The sequence below is a fragment of the Callithrix jacchus genome, chromosome 6 (genome assembly GCF_049354715.1).
Source record: "Callithrix jacchus isolate 240 chromosome 6, calJac240_pri, whole genome shotgun sequence".
Taxonomy (NCBI): domain Eukaryota; kingdom Metazoa; phylum Chordata; class Mammalia; order Primates; family Cebidae; genus Callithrix; species Callithrix jacchus.
In genome coordinates, this window is record NC_133507.1 from 21,421,852 (window position 1) to 21,442,966 (window position 21,115).

General features: G+C 44.0%; 1 long non-coding RNA gene across 3 annotated transcripts in view; it reads right to left on the minus strand.

Annotated features, from left to right (window-relative positions):
- Positions 1-21,115, minus strand: part of LOC118154778 (uncharacterized) — a 174,066-nt gene that overhangs the window by 11,676 nt on the left and 141,275 nt on the right. For 2 of the 3 annotated variants that reach the window (XR_013518716.1, XR_013518717.1), the window contains exon 3: positions 785-887. This is a non-coding gene — a long non-coding RNA (uncharacterized LOC118154778). Of the gene's footprint in view, positions 1-784; positions 888-17,027; positions 17,095-17,314; positions 17,537-21,115 lie in introns of those variants that run through there. The other variant, XR_004745043.3, reaches the window with a different exon arrangement.

Genomic DNA, 21,115 nt, shown 5'->3' on the forward strand with positions numbered 1-21,115 from the left:
CGTGCCTGGCCACATTCGTTCTCTAAACCTGCAGCAAACTTTCATGGAGAAATGAGACCCTCTAAACAGAAACGTAAAGAGAAGAGGTACAGTATGCCCAGGAACTGGAGAGGAGCTCAGTATCATACATCGGCTTTTAAATCACGAAACAGCAACTATGAAGCACCAAGTTAATTTCTCATTTAATTCTCACATGAATAAAACTTAGATGATACTACTTCAGTTTAGAATCTGGGCCACAGAGAGGGCAGGTAAATCACATCCACTGCTAAGTGACTGTAGCTATTTGAAAATAAGTCTGACTCTGAAGCCTTTAGTCTTCCCTCAATACAAAATTGCATCCTCATTTCACTAGCTGTGCGGTCATTTTAAAATATAGTATGGCATTTCCATAGTAACTTGGAAAACAACGTGTTGTCATATTTCATAAAAAATTAGGATACAAACTTGTGTGTATACTTCACTAATATTTACATTTTTAAATTTTACATAAGAAAAAACATTATTTTGGGGGCCGCGGTGGCTCCGGCCAATTTTCCTGGTGCTTGAGGAGGCGAGGCCATGAGTTCAAGGCCAACCTGAGCAACATAACAAGCTCTCATTGATTAACAAAAAAAAAAAAGAATAAAAGAAAAAAATAAAAAACATTATTTTAAAGCAAAATGGCATCTGGTTGCATTAAATGATCAATTTTTAAGTAACTTAAAAAATAATTTTCAAATGTCTGGTACTCCTAGACTCCAAGAAAATTTACTATGTTTGTTCAAAGGCAAGTTAGCAATACCTGGTTTGCCTGTGATGAGGCAGGTGGAGAGCTTCCAAGATTCTGGATCTTTACATCTCTGGATTCTTCAGTGGCAGGAGTTGGTTCAGAGAATGCAACTGGTCTTTGAAACAAAAAGAGAGCAGAGAAAGGTTGATGGGGTTGGGGTTGGATAGTGTGTTGGCCAGCACTGAAACTAGGATGAGGAGGCAGTCACTGTCAGGGCCAAAGACCCCTGTGGTTGGACTAGGCTGAGTAAGTGACCAAGGACAGGCCACCTGCAGGCAAGAACCGCAAACCAAGATTAGTCTTGGAGGAAGCTGGGGATTGAACTCCGTGCTCAGTCCCCTTTCACTTACAAGGGAAATAGTAAGAAGTGCTTTTCCTTTTTTACAGCTGTTTTGGATCTAGTGTGTTCCCTGAGAAGCTCTTAATATGGCTTAGCCTTTAGATGTTTTGACAAGGGTATGATCAACCCAGAACAAGCGTTGTGTGCACTTTTAACAGAGTCTATTTTTCAAAGGCAAAAAATTGGTGAATAGTGAAAGAACAACTTCTCTGTAAGAGGCAATTCCTACCGTTTGGGACTTTTAAATCACTTCTTTGAAACAGAGTTGTATGGAACCCAGGATCATGGTATGATAGTGGACTTCTAGGGGTGATGGATTTACTGAGGAGGAGCTCTGTCCTGTGTTAATTCAAAGGCTGAGCAGCAACCTATGATAAGTTTAAACACCCAAAATAATCCCGCAAGGTGCTGCACATTTTGCAGGGAAATTCTCATGTGCTTCAGTGTAAGTTGCTTTACCATTGTTGTGTGATATTTTAACAGAACCACATAATGGAATCATAAGCCATTTTGGAGAGGTGTCACGGTACCCTGGAATGAACACGGGTGCTGATTTCAGATTGACATGGGTTGAAACCCTGTGCCTTCATCAGCTCAGGCTGCCATACAGTGCTGTATGGTATTCACAGACCAGGTGGCTTCAATAACAGGTATCTATTTTGCACAGGTCTAAGGACCGGAAGTTAGCGATTTTGATCGGGGCGCCAGTACATCCAGGTCCTAGTGAGGGCTCTCTTTCTGGTTTGCAGGTTGCCACCTTCTTCAAGGTGGAAAGAAAGAAAAGAAGCACGCTCTGGGGTGTCTCTTCTTATAAAGGCATGAGGGCTCCACTTCACTGACCTCAGCTAAACCCGATCACCTCCCAAAGGCCCACCTCCTAACCAAATGGAGAGCAAAAATAAGTAAATAAATAAGAAGCAGGAGTTGCAATTCTTGCATCTGATAAAATAGATTTCAAAGCAACAAAGATATAGTGGTAAAAGGATCAATGCAACAATAAGAGCTAACGATCCTAACACCCAGATATGTAAGACCCATAAAGAGATTTAGACTCAACGAGACAGAAAATCGATGAGGACAACCAGGACTTGAACTCAGATCTGGAACAAGTAAACTTAATAAATATTTATAGAGCTCTCCATTTTAAATACACAAAATATACATTCTCCACTTTAAACGCACAAAATATTGATCAGCCATTATTTATACCCATTTTTAGAATAAAGCAACATTCCCGTTCTCTCTCCCTCTTTTCCTTTTTCTTCCTCTCCTTCACTCCTTTTTTTCTCTTTCCTTAAAAAAAAAAAAAAAAAAAAAAAAAAAAAAAAAAAAAAAAAGGCCCACCTGCTAGTATAGTCACATTGAGGGTTGGGGCTTCAACACAGGAATATGCAAGGGACACAAACATCCAGTCCGCAACATCCAGCCTTGCCACTCATTATCTGGGGCTTTGTGGAGGCCACATAAGCTTTCCGAGTCTCCATTGTGTCTAAAACTGGGAGACTTATTAGGTAGCTGTCAAAGTTAAATGAGTGAAAGTACATGAAAACCATAACATAGCTGATATGGTTTGGCTCTGTGTCCTCACCCAAATCTCATCTCAAATTGTAATCCCCATAATTCCACGTGTCAAGGGAGGGACCCAGTGGGAAGTGATTGAATCATGAAGGCGGTTTCCCCCATGCTGTTCCCATGATCATGGATGAGTTTTCATGTGATCTGATGGTTATGTAAGTGTTTGACAGTTCCTCCTTCACACGCTCTCTCTCACCCCCTGCCAAGTAAGACGTGCCTATTTCCCCTTCTCCCACAATTGTAAGTTTCCTGAGGCCTCCCCCCAGCCATGCAGAACTGTGAGTCAATTAAACCTCTTTTCTCTATAAATTTCCCAGTCTCAGGCAGTTCTTTATACCAGTGTAAGAATAGACTAATACAGTAGTACACATGGGAGGTGCTTTAGAACGGTCCCAAATATGCTTTTGGCAGCAGAACACTTTTCTTCCTAGACAGAAGCACAATCTAAACAAGAAGTAAGAGCTGAACTGCTCTGCAAAGGCAGCCTTTCCATTTGGATCATGCTTACCAGGAGCCAGGACTTTAGAGAACACCGTTTAAAAACCACCCACCTGCTGCCACTCCACTACACCTGCTGGGTGGTGCGCTCATTCTCTCTCCCAGGAGTCCTCAACATAAAACATACATCCAGTCACGTGTGAAGACACTGCCACATCTCAGGTAGGCCTGGGCTCCTCTGGGCACATCCACACCCTCAGAACAATTCCCTTTGCACCTAAACTGGCAACTTATCCCAATGCCCTATGTCCTCTCTTCAACATCGATAACCATGTTCACCTCTCCAAGTATGAGCTTAGAGTGATTCCCAAGTCCCCCTTCAACAGAACCTATATATAACTCCACCCTTAAAAAATCCAAAAGATTTTTTTCACACTTGAGGTTAAAATTTTGTGACACTGGGCTGGATGATTTTTTTTTAAAAAATTTGAAAGAATGCAGCATGTGTGTTGTGGGGGTATGCGCTGTGTGTGCACACGCACATGCATGTGTACCTTCATGCACATGGATCTCAGCTTAGACAAATTTACTAGACTTAGGAGTCTTATTTTCTCTTGAGGAGTTATACGGTAGGTTAAAAAGCACATGATTTATAGTTTTTACATTCATTCGTTTCATTTCTATCCTGCCAATTCTGATGCACAGTTCCCACTAAACCTATAAGCAAAAGGATTTATTTCATCGTTTCATTTTTATTCATTGCTTTTCCTTCTCTTTCAGTGTTTCCCTAGGACTATGCCATAGGCAAAATTCCCCACAATTAGCTATGGGATTACAGTGGTGGGAACTGAAAATCTGGGAATAGGTCTCCAGGTGGATGGCACCTGCCACCTGAGTGGAAAAGGCGTGTTTCTAAGGACAGTGATGGCCTCAGTCAAAATGTTTCTAGCGAGGACAGAGGAAGCCTCACTTTCTAAAAAGTTACACCTGATTCCAGTGATTGAGTTCTAGCCCCAGGGTATTATGACCTCCTTCTTACTATCTATATTTTTGCTCAGTGGTTTGGACAAAATGCATTTCCCTTTAATCTGACGATTCTGAGATTCCTAAGTAGTCCCCATCATGAACAGGCAGTTCACAGAAGCAGCTTAGGAAACGATGTTCACTCTCATGCATAAAGAAATAATTTCTACCTAGCAGATGGCAGATCCACAAGTTTGATACTACACTATATTAGCAAGTGTGGACAAGCATTTTGACAGAAGAGTATACCGGCATAGCTCTTTGGCAACTGCCAAAACACAAAATGAACATGATCCCTGATTTAGCAATTCTACTCCCAGGACTTTATTCCAGAGCTACGGTAGCCCACGTCAGTGTTGCTGAAGAAAAATCCCACACCTGTGCAGGCTAGAATCACTTGACATGGTAACCTCACATCTCACACAGGCTCCCCACCCTGCTCAGCAATTGCATCGCTCTTCTCAAGTGAAATGCCCTTCTCTCTCCTGGATGACCTGGTCATATCCGCCCCTTAAACTTAATTTCCTAAACTCTTCACTTCTGTCAACTGGAGACTCCTCTTCAGGCATCCTTGAGGAAGGCATGAAGACACAACTCATTTTCCCAATTGAAAAATGGTAAAGAACCTATCGCGGAGGAAAGAGAGGATGGGATTTTATGACAGCCTCAGGGCTAAATGGGTTTAAATGCCACCTACAAGTATGAGACCTTGTGCAAGTCACAGAAACTCTCTAAAATCCCATTTCTTCATTTAGATATACAAGATCCTGGTCAGGAACATGAAGAGAAGAATCTAGGATGACTCTTAGGTGTTTTGACCTAAGAAACTGCATAAATGGTGGCACCATTAACTGAGATGGCAATGGTTTAGATTAGTGGTTCCCCAAGTGTGGCTCCCAGGCCAGCAGCATGAGAAGTACCCAGCCCTGCCCCAGAACGACTAAGTCAGAAACTCGAGTGGACCCAGCGACCTGCTTTAGCATGCCTCCCGTTTCTTCCATTTCTGATGCATGGTAATAGTTGAAAAGCAGTGATTTAGAGGATATATCAGAAGTGAAGCAATTTTAGGTATTTTAGGCAGGAAGGCATTTAAGGTAATAAGTGCTTTAAAACCCTTAAAAGGAGTGGTAGAGGGAAACACAGGTCATGGGAGGGTGTCTCTGCTGGCTGGGTTCACCTCCAGCTTTCAGAAAGGTAGGAAGTTGCAGGAAATTCAGAAAACTTCTTGCAATCATTTCAGCTTCAGAGGTAGATGATTTATAGAAAAGGCCTGGAGGCCACCCCCTCATTGGCTGAGGTCCAGGAGAAACAATTATTTGGCTTCTGTTTATTTTCCTCCCTCCAGATCTCACACAGATGCTTCTTACTGGTGGGATCGAAACTGAAAACCCATAGGCAGGAGTTCTGGGAAATGTAATTGACAGATGCCCAGCCCCTGTGATCGGGGTGGAGCACAAAGGGAAGAATGGTGTTGAGTTGCATAGACAGGAAAAAAAAAATGAGGGTTATGTTTGAGGTGTAGATGACACGTTTTTGTTCAAGTGTGAGGCAGGCAGTTGGACACCTGAGTCCGAGACTCAGGGGTGAGGTTGGGGAGGAAGATCTCCGCGTGAAAGTCTTTACCACACAGATGGTATTAAAAAGCCTGCAATTACCAAGACAGCATCGTCAGAGAGAGTATGTAGCCAGAGAAGGTATCAGGAGACTCAGAACGGAGCCCTTTTTGGCCAGAGAAAGAACAAATAGTCAAGGACCCAGAGAAAAAGGGGACACCCAAGAAAGTGTGCTGTCTGAAAGCCTCAGGGTGGTAGTGTCTGAAGAGAAGGAGGAGCTGATGCAGTCAGAGACTGCAGGAAGGCTGGTTTAATGGAGATAGACGATGGATTCTCTGGCTGGAAAGATGAAGGCTAGTGGTGAAACAAAAGAAGCCACTTTCAGAAGCATGGTGGGGACAAAACTGTCTGGAAGCGACTGAGGGACATAACATAAAGGATGAGGAAGTGGAGACGGGGAAGTGGCATCCCCTAAAAGGACATTCACTATGAAAGGGGACAGAGGGCTGTGCCGCTGCCAGGGTCTTGGCTGTTTTGAGGAAGGAACTCAATCTCAGAGAGTTTCTATGACTTGACCAGGGTCTCAGGCTAGTAGGTGGCATTTAAACCCATGTACCCTGAGGCTGACTGTCACCAAGTCCTGTGCTCTGTGTCCTCCCCAAGACAGACATTCCACCATTGTTCAAGTTGCTCTTTTCTCTGGATTTGTTTTCTGATACTCATTAGAAAAAAAATTAAATTCCCTAGATACTCCTAAAAGCCTCTTTTCAGGAGATGACTTTTTTCTTATTGGAAAAGAGATGTCATCAGGCAGAGGCCCCAGGCTGGTCTTTGTATCTTCAAAAGCAAACGCCTTCTGCTGATTTCTTTCCGTCAGAACTTTCACAGAAAAAGAAGTTTCAAAGTGATAACAGGGGGAAGGAAGATTGACACCCCTTCCCTTTCATAGTCCCAGGTTAATAAACCAGTGTTTGTATAAAGGCATTGCCTCCAATGGCTAAGTGAATCTAAGCCAGCCAAAAAAGATGACTCCAAAAATAATCACAACAGGGGCAAGCAAGCACCACAGGGGAACAGGTCCAGAGCTGCCTGTCACTCACTATCCTCCCTAAGGACATAAGATGTCACTACCTACCAGGGCCCAGACCATAGATTGGCCATTAGACCTGAATCCTTCCTATGTGACATGAGATGTACTTGATTTAATCAGCCCAAGAGAGGCTGAAAGACAGCAGTGGTTTCTGCAGAGGTGACAGAAGGATCTACTCATCAGCTTGACTGAATTTACCTTTTGTAACCTGATGCTTGGAATCTTAGTCACACATGCTTCCTTACATGCTAGAAATTACCACCAAATCAGTATTCTCACAAAGCGAATAATTAAACTAAGAAAGGGTGATCTGGGCCAGGTGCAGTGGCTCACGCCTATAATCCCAGCCCTTTGAAAGGAGGCCAAGGTGGGCAGATCTCTTGAGCTCAAAAGTTTGAGACCAACCTTGGAAACATGGCGAAAACTTGCCTCTACAAAAAATAATAATAATAATACAAAAATTAGTCAAGCCTAGGGCACACCTGTAGTCCCAGCTACTCGGGAGGCTGAGGTGGGAGGGTTGCCTGAGCCCAGGAGGTCGAGGCTGCAGTGAGCCAAGATTGCACCACTACACACCAGCCTGGGAGATAGAGCAAGACTATGTCTCAAAAAAAAAAAAAGAAGAAGTAGAGGCAGGGGGCGATCTGATTTGAATTCCATCTTGAAATAAAAAAATAAATTTTGTCTTATTGTCTTTATTAATTTAGTTGAAAAAGTAACACATGGACATGGTAGGGCAAAATGAGGAATTACATTTCAGCAGTGTGGTGGACATGACAACACCCCACCCAGATTCCCATTCAAGAAAAGCCTGGTTGCCCCAGCTGCTGGGGTGCCATGCGCTGATAGCTCCAGCGGTCACATCTTTCAGCTCCTGAGAGCTGCTTAGTCATGAGCTTGCCCTTCCCAGGGAAGCCGACATCCCGTGACTCATCACAGATGCCTGGCTATTTCTGCCCAACTGGGGAAAACTTCTTTCGGCCATGCACACTGCAGAGCTCCCTGGGGCTGGGCAATGGCTTTATTAAGCCTGCACTTGAACTTTACTCCTTCTTTTCCCCAAACCTGCTGCCTCTCCCTTCCTTTCATGGGTGTTGGTACTCATAAAAATCCCGGCCGGGCGCAGTGGCTCAAGCCTGTAATCCCAGCACTTTGGGAGGCAGAGACGGGTGGATTACGAGGTCAAGAGATCGAGACCATCCTGGTCAACATGGTGAAACCCCGTCTCTACTAAAAAAAAAATACCAAAAATTAGCTGGGCACAGTGGCGCGTGCCTGTAATCCCAGCTACTCAGGAGGCTGAGGCAGGAGAATTGCCTGAACCCAGGAGGCAGAGGTTGTGGTGAGCCGAGATTGCGCCATTGCACTCCAGCCTGGGTAACAAGAGTGAAACTCCGGCTCAAAAAAAAAAAATCCCATCTCGGTTTCTGCTTTCAGAGAACGCCACCTGGGATAAATGGTACTCGGGGTGGTTCAAGAAAGCAGGCTGCAGTTTTGGAGGAGGAGCACTGTCTGCGAGCTGGCAATGAGGACTCATCACTGATGGTGGGTGGAGCGTGGGCAGCCTCTGGCATGAGGTAGCAGTCCAGTTGTTAAAACTCTCAGCCTTGATAAGGTGGGATGGCATGCCAGTGGAAGACAATACCTTCGCTGGAGCAACTGACCACAGGTATGTACTGGGGCGGGGCTGTAACTATAAGGATAATGGCCTGAAAGGCTATTGTTAAATACTGCTGATATTCTAGAAAACATCCCAAAAAGCTACAACTGAAAGGCAAGTATGAAAGCCAGAGGACCTTCCTGGTATCTCACAAAGAAGCTTTCATCTCCTGCAGTGGGAAACAGAGAAAGCTGAGGTCCAGGCTCAGGACTTCATAGTAAGAGCAGACAAATTCCAGAGAAGTTCAATCCTCACCAAGACAGCTCCATTATGTCAAAGTCAGGGTCCTGGAAGGGGAAAAATGAGGCCCACGCTTTTGGAATGAGAATACCTAGGCAGATGCCTCTGGAAGTTTCAATTCCCGGAATCCTCTGAACTCTCCATGCCTGGGAAAAAAAAATTCTAACCTTTCCTATAAAGTATAAAGGTCTAAGCTTCAGTACAGAAGCTGCTTCCCCATTAGACAACACATGCCCCTTTCAGGATCTGTCCCTGCCTCCTCTCCTGGCCATTTGGCCTGTAGGTAGGGCTAAGTCACAACACAACCAGTCTGTGAGCCTGATACAGGAAGAAAGGAGCTGTACCCCAAAGAGGCTATAAGCTCTCACCAGCATGTGCTAGCAGGAGCCTGGGTGCTTAGTCAGTGACCATGGGTGTTTGATCAATGGGGTGAGAACACGGCTCATGGGGACTATATTGATTTGGGAGCTCTCCCCCAAGATACACCTCAAGAAGTCTGGGACATTATGCAAAATTGGTACTACGATGGAACCTAGAAACACGGAGCAAGCGATAGGTCACGGGAAGTGACACTGAGATGCCAGAACTGCCACGACAGATGCTGCAGGAGGGGATTAAAAGCCTCTGCGAGGCCGGGCATGGTGGCTCAAGCCTGTAATCCCAGCACTTTGGGAGGCCGAGGTGGGTGGATCACGAGGTCAAGAGATCGAGACCATCCTGGTCAACATGGTGAAACCCCGTCTCTACTAAAAATACAAAAAATTAGCTGGGCATGGTGGCGCACGCCTGTAATCTCAGCTACTCGGGAGGCTGAGGCAGGAGAATTGCCTGAACCCAGGAGGCAGAGGTTGCGGTGAGCCGAGATCGTGCCATTGCACTCCAGCCTGGGTAACAAGAGCGAAACTCCGTCTCAAAAAAAAAAAAAGGCTCTGCGAAGTAGGCCTGCTGGAGTAAATACATCATACAGCCAGAAGATACAACAGATGTCCCAGCACTCAACAGACGTGCTAAGAAAGACTCAAAGGAGATACCGTTTCCTAAGGCCAGGAGTTAGGGGCATCATCATCGCTAAGGAGTTCAGAGGTGGCTCTCCCTGGAAGACAGGGCTGATGGCAGGAAGGGGTTTTTCAGAACTAGGTCCACTGAGGGCAAAGGGGATGACAGGACCTGGAACCAACAGCAAATGCCAGCTACCGGCAATTAACCACTACAAGCCAGGTGTGCACAGTGATCAGAGCACCCGGGAAGGAATGGCATCCGGGGAAGTACTTGATTTCATCAACCCAAGTTGATTAAATTTGGGTTGATTATGGACAGTTCTATTAACTGTCTCCAAAGCTCTCTGCATCACAGAAATGCAGAGTTATGGAGACAGTTAATAGAGCACGGGCTTTAGTTCCTCTTACTAAACTTCCTCTTCCAAGTTTCCTATGAGAAGGCAGGGGGCTCACTAGAATCCTGGAGAAGCTGCTCCCACAACGTATATAAAGAACCGGGACCATCCTGGTCAACATGGTGAAACCCCATCTCTACTAAAAATACAAAAATTAGCTGGGCATGGTGGCACGTGCCTGTAATCCCAGCTACTCAGGAGGCTGAGGCAGGAGAGCCACCTGAACCCAGGAGGCGGAGGTTGCGGTGAGCCAAGATCGCGCCATTGCACTCCAACCTGGGTAACAAGAGCGAAACTCCGTCTCAAAAAAAAAAAAAAGAACCGGATCTGCGTGATGCAAAACATGAACCACGATCCCGAGACGTCCATTCAGCTCCCCACGGAGGAAGGACTTGCTGCTGCAGCTGTGGAGAGAACACTCAGCAGACACCTTCCAGCTGTCAGCTGCAGTGTGACCTCACCCAAGAGCTTGCCCCTCCTGAGGCAATCCACATCCAGTGACCCATCACAGGAGGCATACAAATCTGGTCTTTTCCACCCAATGGGGGAACACTCTGATGGGCCATATCTGCTCAATAGTGTCCTGAGTGGTTGGCCAAGCTTTTGTAAGGTCCGCATAGCAACTCAGCTCCTCCCCAGCTCAGCCCTGCTTTCTGTCCCACCTTTCCACGGTAGTTGATATGGAAATGAGCTGCCAACAACCTCACTTGAGGAAGCACACGCTGGCCAGTGCAGGGTGCAGTTGGCAGATGACCTCTAGCTGTCAGCTCCTTCCAGGTCTGTCTGCAGTGAACCACCACGCCAGAGGTCTCTCCCTTCCCCGGAGACAGCCTGAGGGACACAGGGCTGCTCAGCCCCATTTAAAACACTGGATTGGATGAGGCTTAATTGGGCCTGCCCTGGAGTCCAGCATCTGCTTCCAATCAATGCTGTTTCTGCTTCCTCCTTTCCACAGGGGTTGATACCTAATAAATGTCTTGTAACCCATGCTTCCTTTGTCTCAGTATCTACCTCTAGAAAACCCAACCTGTGCCAAAAAAAAAGAATGTGAATTAAAATCACCTCAAATCACAACAATCCCCCACTACCACCATAAAGATAGTGTGTCTTGAAGACATGATAGCTCTGTCACAAGTATACGAAATCAGCCAAATAAATTGTAAACTGTTAAGTCACCCTTCTGTTTATTCAATGACGATGTCAAAATCCCAATTTTTTCATCAGAATAAAATATAAAAGCCTGCCAGTACCATATGCAAGTGATCTGTAGCCCCAAACATTTTAAGAATGCTACATTTATGCCATCCAAACATAATGTGACATCTAATATTCTATGGTAGCCTGACCTCTTGACCTGGGTGTCGGTTCTCTCTTACCATGAAGCGTATTACCACCAACTTAGCAGCTTTAGACAACACACACATTATCTCATAGTGGGTGAGGAATCTGGGCATGAATAAATGGAGTTACTCTCTTTAGAGCCTCTTCTAAGGCTGCAATCAAAGTGTTGTCCTGGGCTGGGGTCTCATCTGAATCCTCAGCTAGGGAAGAATCCCTCTCCAAGCTCACTCCATGATTGTGAGCAGGATTCAGTTCCCCTCTGTGAGTTGTTAACCTGGAGCCCCATTTTTCCAATGACTGTTGGCGCAAGCCACCCTCCACTCCTTGCCATGAAGGCCTTTTCAACGTGGAAGCAGCTTCATCAAAACGAGCAAGCCAAGAAGACAATAGAGGGAGTCTGAGAGCAAGACAGAAGTCAGCAAATCCATAACCGCATCATGGAGTTGACATTTCCTCAAGGTTGCAAAATTCCATTGGCTAGAAACAAATGATTCAAGGGGAGAAGATTACATAAAGCTGTGAATACCAGGAGGCAGATGTCACTGGGCACCATCTTAGAGGCTGCCCATCACACTAAATATGTCCATATTTATGTTTGCAAAGGTGGGATTGTGCCGTTTTATAATCTTCAAATTTCTAAAATGCAAATGACTTTCTATGTCCATAAAAGTCATCTGTATATCATTGTTAATGACTACATAGTATTCCATCGAATGGCTCTCACGATTTATTCACCAAGCCCTATTACTGAACATGAGATTTTTTTTCCAATTTTTATTTCTACAAATGATGCTGTTATATACACCCTTGTATCTAAATATTTCCACCCTCATTTATATATTTTCTTGGGAAAGAATTCCTAGAGATGACTGGAATTCCTGAGTTGAAGACAATGCTCTTTTTAAAGACTAGTTACTTTCTGAAATGTTTTTAATTGATCTCCAAATAAAGGACTTGTTAGATTGACAAGAGCCCTCCATTCCTCTCAGTGGTAAGGCGTACTTCTCTTTCCAGGGCATGCCAGATGTGCAGCAGAAGCAGGCCTCCTTCTGGGGTCTATATATTCCATTCTTACTATCAATTCACCCTACATAATGGGTACCCATATAACAGGCCTCTATTATATCACCAAATTGCCCTCAATAGAAGTTGTTCCAATTTACCATCCTGTGAACAGTGTATGGGATTTATCCCCATTTATTTTAGATCCATTATATGAGAAGGTGCTGGTCCATCCTTAATGAAGTTTCATATGTGGGTTTTATGCTGATCCATTTCCCAGATGCCTCTGGAGCCAGGCAGAGATCACAAGTGTGAGGGGACTTCAAAACATTCATGGAAAAAATGGAATTGAAAGATAAAAATAGAATCCAGGCATAGTGGCATGCATCTGTAGTGCAGCTACTCAGGAGGTTGAGGCAGGAAGATTGCTTGAGCTCAGGAGTTTGAAACCAGCCTGGGCAACATAGCAAGACCCTGTCTCTAAAAAAAAAAAAGAATAAAAAAGGTAAACTTTATTTCTCAACATAATCTTCATGAAGGTCAGGACAATTTTGTAGGTGATGATACTAGCCATTTAGTCCATCCCTAAACAATTGGCCGGGCACAGTGGCTCAAGCCTGTAATCCCAGCACTTCAGGAGGCCGAGGCGGGTGGATCACGAGGTCAAGAGATCGAGACCATCCTGGTCAACATGGTGAAACCCCATCTCTACTAAAAATACAAAAAATTAGCTGGGCATGGTGGCACATGCCTGTAATCCCAGCTACTCAGGAGGCTGAGGCAGGAAAATTTCCTGAACCCAGGAGGCAGAGGTTGCGGTGAGCTGAGATTGTGCCATTGCACTCCAGCCTGGATAACAAGAGCAAAACTCTGTTACAAAAAAAAAAAAAAATGTAGTGTCCTCAGAATTTACCTGTTAATGCAGTATTTTCTATATTATTCACTAAAGAGAAATGGGCTCCCTTTACAGATTTTTTTAAGATTAGGAAACAAAAAGAAGGCAGAAGTCGCTAAATCAGGACTATAAAGTGAATTCCTAATGACTTCCCATTTAAATTATGATAAAATTGCCCTTGTTTGAGGAGGAATGAGTAACGGCATTGTCATGGTGAAGAAGGACCCGCTGGTGAAAATTTTCCAGCAGTTTTTGGGCTAAAGCTGTGGCTAACTTTCTCAAAACACTCTCCTATAAGCAGATGTTATCATTCTTTAGCTCTCCAAAAAGACAACAAGCAAAATGCCTTGAGCATCCAAAAAACCTATTGCCATGACCTTTGCATTTGGCTGATGGATGTTTGCTTTGACCGGATTACTTCCTTCTCTTGGTAGCCATTGCTTTGGTTGTGCTTTCTCTTCAGGATCATACTGGTAAAGCCATGTTCCATCTACTGCTATAATTCTTCAAACAAAGGCTTCAGGATCTTGATTAAAATTTCCACTGAAAGCTGCGCTCTGGTCTGCAGCTTATCTGGGTGCAATGCTTTTGGCACCTATTGAGTAGAAAGTTAGCCCAACTTTAATTTTTCAGTCAGAATGGTATAAGCTGAGCCAGTTGAGATGTCTTTGGTGTTGGCTGTTAATCATTGTTCCATTTCAATTAAAACACAAACGAGATTACTTTTTTTCCTTAAAAATTGATGTGGATGATCTATTGCTGCAGGCTTCATCTGCAACATTGTCTCATCCCTTCTTAAAACATGTTATTCATTTGTAAACTGCTGATTTCTTTGGGGACATGGTCTTCATAAAATCTTTGTAAAGCATCAGTTATTTTACCATTCTTCCATCCAAGCTTCACTATAAATTTGACATTTGCTTTTACTTCAATTTTAGCAAAATTCATGTTGCTCTGAGAGGGGCTCAAACTGAGGTCTTATCTGTCTTAGTGCCTCAATCTAGATCCTGTTCAGACAAGTTAGCATGAGTTTATTTTTGTGCAATAAATTTTCAAAATCCATGCATTTTTTTCATAATATGCACTTTTCATTAACATTCTGATAAACTCTACATGTGAGTCAGACTAGATATAAGTCACAGAAGAGTGGGGACCAGTTGAGAACTGGAATGTCTATGATCCACTAAAGGCCTTCATATTCATATGAACGTTTTTAAACACATTGTTTCATATGAACGTTTTTAAACACATTGCTGGCCCAATAAAATATTTTTGTGGCTCAGATTATATGTGGGCTATGAATTTATAATCCATTACTTATTCTTGAGAAACAATTGATAATTTTTTAAAAGTAGAGTTGATGCCTCTGATCATGAAACTAAAGCATTTCCTAAGCAAAGCCAATTGCTTCATACAAGTGACCTCGTGTAGTAAAGCAGTCAGTCCTTGCTACATAAAACATCAGACAAAGTTTGGGAGGCTGAGGTGGGTGGATCACGAGGTGAAGAGATCGAGACCATCCTGGTCAACATGGTGAAACCCCGTCTCTACTAAAAATACAAAAAATCAGCTGGGCATGGTGGTGTGCACCTGTAATCCCAGCTACTCAGGAGGCTGAGGCAGGAGAATTGCCTGAACCCAGGAGGCGGAGGTTGCGGTAAGCCGAGATCATGCCATTGCACTCCAGCCTGGGTAACAAGAGCGAAACTCCGTCTCAAAAAAAAAAAAAAAAAAAATCATACAAAATGTCCTGTCCATCAGGAACTCCAAGATGGACAAAGAACACAAAAATGACCAGACTTTCTCTTCTTGGGATGCAAAACTAGGTGTCATTAAAACTACAACTGAATGAACAAATGATGCCACTTCTTGCTGCAGTGTTCACTTTCTCCTTCCCTGCTGTGGGAGCAGAGCTCTCTCCTTTTGAGAACCTGGGAGTAATGGGAGATGCATTTATAAACACACCCACACTTCCCGTGAATCGCAGCAGCTTCAACTCCACATCCCTGGAGGGCTGACTATAGGAATCCATTAAGTTAATGAGAGGTTGGGTGCAGCTGTATCTGTGCAACATGTGACAACCGTCACCCCATAATTGAATCAGGGATCTTTTGCAAAAACTATGAGGGAAAGTTATGGCTTCTATTTCTTAACTACCAGAGTGCTGGGCACATAAGGAGAAGACACTTAATAACTACCTCATGTTTGGTGCATGACGTCATTCATACAAATGCTGTATTAATGTAACCCTCCTTCTCTTCCCCCAGGAAAGATTTTCTGTTTTATATACGTTCCTTTGGAGAGTAGAACGGTTAAGATAAAGACTCTTGGTCTGATTTTATGCTATATAAGGATAACTGGGCAAAGTGGAGACATTTAATGCTTTTTTTTTTTTTTTTTTTTTTGAGACGGAGTTTCGTTTGTTACCCAGGCTGGAGTGCAATGGCGCGATCTCGGCTCACCGCAACCTCCGCCTCCTGGGTTCAGGCAATTCTCCTGCCTCAGCCTCCTGAGTAGCTGGGATTACAGGCACGCGCCACCGTGCCCAGCTAATTTTTTGTATTTTTCGTAGAGACGGGGTTTCATCATGTTGACCAGGATGGTCTCGATCTCTTGACCTCATGATCCACCCACCTCGGCCTCCCAAAGTGCTGGGATTACAGGCGTGAGCCACCGCGCCCGGCCGACATTTTATGCTTTTTAGCTTTTAAATGTAAATGGCTAGAAATGCACACCTACTGTGGTTGTGCCCAAATCGGGGATAGTGCAAAGTGCCAATCTATTATTAACTTTCATCAGTCATGCAGGTGTCAGTCTGTTACTGATTTTCATTGCTGATTATTGGAAGAACTGCTCAAATTTAATTTCTTCATCAGGGCTAGGAGTATTAATGAAAGGACCATCTGCAAAGATTACCTGGATCTTCTAACCAATTTGATGATCCGGGTGTATCTATCTCTCCTTGATTTGTTTGCCTTGAATACTGATTTCCACAGACAGATGTCCACTTTTCATCTCAGTTCCAACTCTATGGTGATTGAAACTGGCTTCCAGGAGTTCAGGTTAGTCGATAAGCAAAAGGCAAGATTCCTCCCCTCCAGTCGGTTGTAACGTCTCCCAATCCTATTCTCATTCTCTCACTTTCTCCTTTGGCCCTTCCCCACCCGACGATTTTCCTGGCACTGACTCAGACCAAGTCTGCTGTCTTTCCAGGGCCCCTTGTCTAGCGCAGTGCCACCTGGTGGTCCCCCTCTGCTATTACAGCAGGACAATAGCAGGGAAACGAGTACCCAATCTGTGAAAAGGGAGACAGCCAAGACAACCAAACATAAGAAAGCAAAAAACCGATATAGAGAAACAGAGAAAGAGAAAGAAAAAAAAATCTTCCTTCTGTGGAACTTCCCACAGATTCCAAAGTTGCATGAAAACAGTAAGAATTGATTCTGTGGAGACTATTTACAAACATCAAAACTATTCTACTCACATCTTATCTCAAAATACCTTTTGTTTCCGTCAGGGGAGGGGGAGGACTTTTGAGTGGCTAACCACTCCCTAAAGAAGCTCTTTCTTTGCTGGCTTATGAAAGCAAAACTATAAAACCTTTCTCTATTCTCTAGCAAATTATGATGAATCATCAATATTATTGACACTTAAGAGTTTAGCCTTTCAAACAGCCACAGCAAACCTCAGAACAACAATTCCTACCTCATACAAAGCATCTGACATTCGCAAAGCCTAGCTGGGTACCGCCATCCTGGGTCCTGGCTGGTATCTTGCCATGTAAAGAAAAAAAGAACAAAGTGGCAATTATCTTTTTTTGGAAATGACCCCAAAAAATGTTTATTGGACGGGATTTTTAAATTTTTCTGTTTTTAAATGGGTGTTGCTTAGTGATTTCTGCCCTACCATTATCTGTAGTCAAATCCATTGTAGGGACTGAGAAAAAGGAGTTCTTTTCCTGCTAGCTTCATCGTCCCCATTGATTTCCTCACCCAGTGCTTGCCCCTAATGGAGCTTGAAATGAATGCAGCTTGGCTCTTGTTTTCTTTCTTTGTTGGCACACCTCTGCCAGAGGCCAGCTGTGGTCGGAGCTGCGGGTACTCGTCCCGCAGGGAGGAGTCTGTTCTTCCCAGAGGCTGGAAACCGGAGGGAAAGGAGGGGAGGACAGGATGAGTTTCCTTTGCTAGGCCTTGAGCCACAAGTGAGAGTATTATCTTTTGAAATGAGCTGCACTACAGAAAATAAGAACTTTACAAAATACAGGAAAGCCAGGAAGTTAGCCATCCAGGTGGAAAAGTAGAATGACAGCGTTAGAAAACATGGAGGTCCTCATCTCAGGTGAGGCCCTTGTACCTTAAAAACTGCAATATAAGTGCAGTATTCTCAAACGGATCCTCGCTGGCCCAAATGGGGATGACTCACACAGACAAAAAGAAAACGGAAAGGGAAAGACATCCGTTAAGAAAGTCCTCCAGGGCGTCTGCCCGTCACCGATTCTGTATTCCTGTGGTCTCCCCACACAGCCAAGAGCTGAATCCGTGGACTTGAGCCTGTGGGTCCCTCTGGTAAAACAGAGAGTTTGGCTGAAGATATTATGGGGACTTAGAGGGGCATAATAACCACCTCTAGAGCCTTTCCCCCTTTAAGACCCCCAGTGCTTCCCCTTGGGAAGAAAACTAGAAGCTCGAGCTGGCCTTCTCTCCGGCCCATGCTCTGCTATATTGGGAAAGTCACATGCATTTCTCTGACTCAGTGTGTGAGTAACTTAGATGCTCACAGGGGTTGCTGTGATGAGCCATCTACCTCCCTGTGATGTCGGACAGTGTCAGGCCATGGCTTTTCACAGGGTCACTTAGGGAAATTTTCTGAGCTGCTTTCAGACCGAAATGTCAATGCAGTGCCCTCTTGTTATCTCGATGAATTTCCAGAAACCTCCAAAATGGACTGTATTTTCTCCATCGAATCAAGGCTCTAACAGAGGATTCTGTTACTGCCCAAGGATTTGGAAGTGAATAAATCATAGCTACCACCATATTATAACGTGTTGACATAGAGGCAGATACACGGCTACGGATTCCTATACAGAATAGCCAAAATTATCTCCCTCTTGGTAAACATTTACTCTAACCCTCAGTTATATCTGGGATATCAATGTACCCTAAAGAATATTTGTAACACAAAAGCGTGCAACACTACTAGGTCATAAAGATAGTCTTTCCAAACAAATGTTCACACTAATAAATGTTAAGTAGTTATAATGCCCTCTTCGAGTTTGGAAGAGTTTGAGACCTTTTGGATTTTACAAATCACTAAGAAAACGTAAACTACTGTCATCTTTTTTGTCTCAATAAATTCTCTCCTAGCAAAGAAAAAAAAGTTATTCCAAAATATGTAACAGCCTGCAGGCTGCCGCATTCAAGGTGAGAGTCGTTCTTCTTAGAGAGAGCAGCGCAGGGCGGGGTGACTGGAAGACCTCACCAAGGACTTTATTTGTGCAGAGTTGGAAAGGAAAGGTGTCTTTATTATGGTCCTCACACTTGTCTACCCCTCCCCCCATGTTAATGTATCCTCTGTGTTGCTGTCTGCATGAAGTCACCAGCAGTGGTGTCTGAGCCATGGGGAGGTAGCCGAGGACACGGCCCCCCTCTGCCTGTGTTTGCTGGTGAGACCAGAGCACCCTGTGGATGTGAAGCCACCTTGTCTTTTCTTTGAATTGCTCGCTCCCTCCAAACGCTGGGGCTTGGCTGCGATTCAGAGTCATGAACAGAGACGCCCAGGTTAGGTGGTGATGAGTCCACCACCAGGCGAAGAGGATGTAAGAAAGGGACCCTGAAGCCTCTCCGAGGCTTTTGGCACCAGCAGGGGAACGCTTGGCAGGCTGTTTTCCTCCACTGACAATTGCAAAATGAGTATTAGGTAGACGCTTACAAAACATCAAAGAAAGGTTGAAAACTGTCTGCAAAACCAATTTTACTAAATATGTGTGTTTGTATTGGTTTATTGAGAAAGAATATTAAGCTATGGCAAAAAAAAAAAAAACGTGGTAAAGAGAAAATAGGCATAACAAATATTAATAACATTTTCCTGATTACAGAGTAATTTATGATCACTGTAGAAAATTTATAAAGCAGAGAAGAGTATGAAGAAAAATCAAGATCAACGCAAATTTTACTACCTAGACAACTGCTGTTTGACAAAAAATATATATATAATAAATAAATGTTTTATAAATAAATATATTACATTTTTATCCTTTCTATTTTTGCATTATCGTAAATAGTAAAGGTCTGTATGACATGAGCACTTTATGCTGACATTTTACTAAGTGCTTTAGACACATCTTAGTTTATTCTTACTAAAACCTGTGAATTAAGTATTATTATTGCTTCCATTTAACATCAAGGAACTAAAACACACCAAGCTCACACAAATAGCAAAATATAAAGATAAGTTCTGAGCCCTGATAGGTGTGATCTCAAAATCAACTCTAAACCAGAACCACCCAAGTGTGGTCCAGGGACCCGTGCTGATCTGTGATATTACTGATCAATGCTGAGATAAGTATAGGAATTGAGAACAAGCATTTAGATGCTTTTGTGGCAGCTTCACGTTGTGACTCACATAATCCCTGACTCCTACTGATGAAGGGTCTGGGGTGCACAACTTGCCTAACGAGGGGCACCTAGTGTTAACTGAAAACCAGTCAGGCAGTAGGACACTCGCTCTGAAACCAACTGGAGATTTCAGGGGAAACAATTTTGGTCCTTTGCCACAAATAGTTTCCAAAGCATTGCTCTAAAGCATATATTGCCTCCCCAGAGCAAAAACAAATCAGTGTAGCCGAGTGAGATGCTAAGAAATAGGAAGATGCAGCGTGGTGACACTCAGCTTCAGAAACAGCTTTGTTGCCCACAGACTCGGTCGTTAATGGTGAGTGACTTTCGTCAAGTCCTTGCTCCATCCAAGCATAAGACAAGGCTGGTGAGGACTTGCCTACAGAGCTGGAGATGGAAGACGAAAATCCTATGACGGCCTTTTCCATTCTTACTGTGGCAGACGCTACTGTCCCCATCTCCCACCCCACATTTTTCCCTCCCTTCTTCCAAGTCAGAGTCTCAGCTGAGCACACAGAAGCCCAGAATAAGGATTTGTTCCTTGCATCCCCTGCAGCTAGGTGGGGGCACAGAAGAGGGTCCAGACAGAGGGATGTATGGGAGCATCTCCTGGAGGTGCCAGGAACTTTCCTCTTTCTTCCTTATTATCTCTGCTTCCATTCTATTGCTTGGAACATGGATTTGATGGACCAAGAGGAATGAGTCTCACCATGGAAATGGTGGAAAGGAAGCTCGAAGAGTCAGAATCCCTGGCGACATCACAGAATAACCACAGCATAAACCGTGCTGGCTGACTGCTGGATGATTGGCACATGAAGAAGAAATAAACTTCTCTTTCAAATAAGTCACTGGTATTTGGGGTTTATTGTCCCTTGTAGCCAAATCCAATCCAAACTAATATACCCATGAGGCCAAACTGGTCTCTTGATCACCACCCCTTTCCAGTTTTTCCCAGTCTGCTCTGCCAAATCTGATCTGAGAACTGGGAAGAGAGGATGTACAACCACACAGACTGCATTTGAGGCAGGGGGCAATGGAAGAGGATTCCAAACCGGATATTTTACAAGAAACTGACTTGGTACCAAGAGGCTCCTTTCTCTGTCCAGTGCTTGGTGCCAACATCCCAGCAGCTCAACATCCTGGTGAATGCTGCCATGAGTTTGGGGACTATCCCATTTG